Source organism: Venturia canescens, chromosome 1, assembly GCF_019457755.1.
Source record: "Venturia canescens isolate UGA chromosome 1, ASM1945775v1, whole genome shotgun sequence".
Lineage (NCBI taxonomy): Eukaryota > Metazoa > Arthropoda > Insecta > Hymenoptera > Ichneumonidae > Venturia > Venturia canescens.
This window is the reverse complement of record NC_057421.1, coordinates 24,945,130-24,950,187: the sequence shown is the minus strand read 5'-3', so window position 1 is coordinate 24,950,187 and position 5,058 is coordinate 24,945,130.

The window sequence follows — 5,058 nt, the reverse complement described above, 5'->3', positions numbered from 1 at the left end:
AGCCATTCCTCTTTTCGTTTACTCGTTCAAGTTCGTTGTCAATGTTTGCTCGCGATCAATTCGATAACAAAGCCTGCTCATATTCCACGAGACAAGCATGTATTCATGCTTTCAGGCTATTAAGTTAATTGTCCTCTTGGCTAGCTATAATTTACACCTCGCTCTGATGAGTCAAAATTACTCAATATACCGCACGCTTACAGGTGATGCTTGTTGTTTGTTATAAACGCGTAAAAAACTATGCGTACGCGCAGTAGTATAATAATCTAACTGCTATAATTTTTCATAAAAATGTTTGTTTTTCATGGAAAAACATATTTTTTATGCAGCGATTACGATATTTCTCATAAATTAGACAATTTACACTGTAAAATCCGTTGAATTTACTTTGGATTCGGCCATAATCAGCTGCGCGACGAAAAATGTGCGTGGATCACTGATTGCCAAAGTGAGCTACGATGAAAGCTTACTACTTTCGAAATTTCGTGAAAAACCCATTTTCGTGAACGATTGTCATTCGTTAGCAATAAAAGGCTCTTAACAATTTTTTTCCTGCGTCATATTGAATTGATTCGTTAACATTCGTACCGGAAATGAAACCATAAAAGTCTACGGCAACGTTAGCTGCGGAGTCCTCTCGTCGTGCGGTGTACCCCTCGAAGCAACCTTTGAAAGTACCAGACCAGACAGCATTACGGTCGTAAAAGGTGATGAAAAAAATTTGACTCGTATGAAAGCACGCAACCCTTCAAAACGTTCTAACGAAGGAAGCACAAAGAATATTCTCATATACGGCTCGCGTGTGTCGCGTGAAAACATGGAAGCACTTTCGTAGGAAAAATGTTGCAGGATGAAAGAAAAGGTGGAAACATCGAAGGCTTTTTTGCATCGTTTTCTCAGAAATTCAAGAGCTCTGTGGAATGAGTGGCAACTGCACAAAGGTTAGTGAGAAAATATGTCGTAGCGTGATCTTTACAATACGAGAAACTCAATTTTCCACGACGTTATTTATAAGGGGTAAGCCGATTATCCGGTGTAGAGAGTAAACAAAAACGTCATTTCCAGGAATTCCGTTTGTAAGGGGAGAAGTTAATGAATCTCCCCTAACCGTTTTTCATGTTTTACTATACAATCAAATAATACTAGATGAAAAAAACATCCATCGAAACTTAACGAAGCAACGATGTTTTCAAAGCTTTGTGAATATAAAAGTGCCACCCTACGGGAGGCTTGAATCGACGAAAGCTCCCGAATACGTGATGCTCATGTGAAATGAAAAATCGACGAGATTTTTAACCTTTTAACGACAGGGATTTTTACGTTGGAATCGACCTTTTTTACACAAAATTTGTGCACGCAATATCGATGAATTATTTCGAGTGGAGTGCCCGACCAAACTAGCGGTCGATATTTCGACCAAACCCCTCGTACAAAGGTTAATTGGCACATTCCATGGACGGTTTAACCCATCGATAGTCGCGCTGAGATTTTCTCTCACATTTTTTTTCTACTGGTCAAACAATTATTTTACTTTAGAATAGTGGTCCTAACATTTTTTTTTAAATGTTTTTTTTTTCTAGAAAAAAATTACCGCCGGGCAGCGCGAGACTCTCTCACTTCTTTCGCTGCGCTACTAAAATCCGTTGGTGGGTACGCATGGTTCAGGCAACTCGGTCGCTGTCCGGTAGTGTTCACTGCCGCTGGAGGGGAGTGTCACATAGGAATTGGCTATCAGAGAATCTCCCATCATGCGAGTAACGAACGTTGGTGATGAGCACGCCTATCGACGGGTTAATTATAATGAATTTTACTTACCAAATGAAAAAAGGTCGACACAATGTTGCCATGCTAAACCATGTTAAATACATTAAAAATTTCAAAATGATAAGAATTTAATAAAATTTGGTAAATGTATTCTTTAAAAATATATAAGAAAATATAAATTTTTTTAGATTTTTCTACCACACAGCTCTCGAGTAATTGAACACTCAAGTTCGCGTGTATGAGCATAGAGTTTACATATATGCTGTTATAAATCTCGTGCATAAGGAGACCGATTTAACGCTCAATTATTCGATAACCATGTGGTTGAAAAATTTGAAAAAAATTGTATTTTTAAACTTGATGCCAAAGAATCTTATCACCAAATTTGATCAAATTCTGATAAATAGTATTTTGATTTCGTGATCCATCCTCCTTAAAAGGGATCTGCAACATTTTCGTGCTAGCCATTCTAAATGCCTGTTAGCTGCGTTTATAATGCAAGCAAACGTACTGGAAATTGGACAAACACAGACCACTTTGGCTGAGCATTAAAGATATATTGCACAGGCGATACAATGTTGCCATGCTAAACCATGCTAAAAACATAAAAAAATTCAAAATTATCAGAATTTTATAAAATTTGGTGAACATATTCTTTAGTGCCGAATTTGACAATACAAATTTTTTAAGATTTTTCTTCTGTACAGTTATCGAGTAATTGATCACTAAAGTTCACGTGTATAAGCATAGCGTTTCCATATATGTAGGTATACATTCCAGGCATAAGAAATCTGCTTTAATGCGTAATTACTCGATAACTAAACAGAAGAAAATTTTGAAAAAATTTGTGTTTTCGCACTTGATGTTGAAGAACATTATCACCAAATCTGATCAATTTCTAATTATTTCGACTTTTGTATCATTCACCCTTAATTAATACACGTCTACTTATTCTCAACTCGGAGCCAATTTTTCTGACTCTTCATACCAGATTACTGTGCATTCATTGAGAATTAAAACTTTCAAATGTTTGTAAGTCAGATTTAAAACCGTTTCACCATTTTTTCTGTTATATTCTATGCTTTTGTACAATATAATGAGAACCTTGTTTCCATATCACTTTACGATGACATGAATATTTTAGTTGTCAGTTCAGTACCATACAAAAGACACAAATTTCCTGAACACTTAAACTCGAGATGGGATGAAGCGAAAGTATATTTTTTCCTCATTATTTTATATCGTTGCGTGCTTTTCAATTAGAAAATCAATTTTCACGAAACGAAGCACAGAAATGCATTTCGCATTAACTATACAAGTGAATGCGCATTGTCTGAACGCCGTTGAAAACGTTTTTAAATATAACTGTACGATAAGTTTATACATGCAGAGCTTACACGAACTTTTCTGTTTAACGATTGCGATATAAATGCAGCAACCAGGGAATTTTTCACCGTTCGAAAAAAAAAACTCCTACGTGTCACGACTTTTATTTGAATATACTCGAAAAATCTCAGTCTTCAAAAAAATGGTCATTTTTCGCAGCTTCGCAAACTTCCACTCCAGTCGAAAGTCTCGTATTAAAAAAGTATGCGGAAGGGAATAAAAATTACGGATGGAAATGAGAATAGCCGGATGGAAAATTCTTCCGAAAGGTCCGATCCTACGGGAATTCTTTTACTTTTCTCATTATCTTCTGTATGCATTTTTCTTTCATAGACATATATTTTTTTTCTTTTTACCCATAGAGACTAAAATATTGTACATTTTTTATCACCTTCGCATAAATGCACGAAGTGGAACGGTACTGTGTCAGTGTGAGTTCATGTCGAAGAATCTAAAAACTTTATTTTTTTTCATCATACCGCAACAAAGCGAAAAAAAAAAATATGTGCTAAGCACCAAAAACAACAAGGGGTAGATCCAATTTGTGATGACTGCTTTGCAGTAATAAACTAAACAGCCAAATGAAACTACCTTCATAAAAGCAAATGATAAATCGGTTTGAATAAATCTGTCATCAAAAGACAGTTGGTGTTTCACTGAACGCCCGTTTGCTTGTGAATATATGAATAAATAAAGAAGTAACGGATGAAAAGCAAACGATTCTTCCTTACCCAGTATAGCATCGAATAAAATAATACCTCGAAGACCAACTTAAATTAACAGCAAAGTGATCACTATTTTTGTTAAGTGCTGAGAGAATTAAAAGATTTCATTTCGTTCGAACATCGTCGCAAATGCTTTCAAAGCAATATCCTTTAACGATGATGAAAGCGCGGACATGACTAGTTTCAGAACGGAGGTGGCTTACCGTAATAACCCTCGTAACTTGAGCTGCACTTCGAACCGGATAAAACTTTGTTCAAAGGATTTGCATATCGTTACGTAACCAAAATTTCTTTCTGTTTTTAGTATCGTGATGTATAAGGGTTGCCTGTATATGGATAAACAATAAGAAGTAAACAAATAGATTAAGGTTGATCATGCCCGAAGGATCGTATTTTATGCGGGTGTCTAAATTGGGTCGATTTTTACTTCCCAATTAAGGTGGTTCCTCCACGAGACAGTTAAATTAGGAAATTATTTAAATTTGGCATACGTATTGTTTAACATATGAACAACACCTCTATAAAATTTTAACAAGTTTCACCATCCCGAACCCGAGATATATGTAATTGAAGTTGACTCAATTAACACGTAACATATGGACCATGCATAAGCAAACGGCACATTATTAATTCTACCGCTAGTACTAAAATTAGGAAGTTTATAAAAAACGAGGAGGAGCTAGAGCAGGATATCACAGATATTGTGAAAAAAAATCAAGGTGATTGACCATCTAGTTTGACAGATATAGCCTCGAGAAGTACGAAGGTTTAGGCTGCATACGATATATTTTGCAAGCGAACAAGCGAATGTCGTCTGTATAGACAAAACCTTTTCTGTGTGTTGAAGCGTAACCTGGATAGTTCCGTCAAAAAATTGACTCACGATGTCGGATCAAAAATACTTTTAGAATAAATTTTACGAAAGCAAATGATATTTGTACTATATCTGCTGGCACCGAGTACGTATATAGGGTCTTTACAAAGTTATTGATTACGATCCGAACGAATTATCAAGCCTTTTAATATGCAGACAGTACATAACTTTTGGTTGGGGCTGTCGCAGAGGATCAACCTTAAAGATATTATCACTCTAAATTAATGTCAGAGTTATTTATTCCAAATTGTAAATACATTTTTTCAACCTATTTATTGGCGAATGAAATTACAATACACGAAAATAATT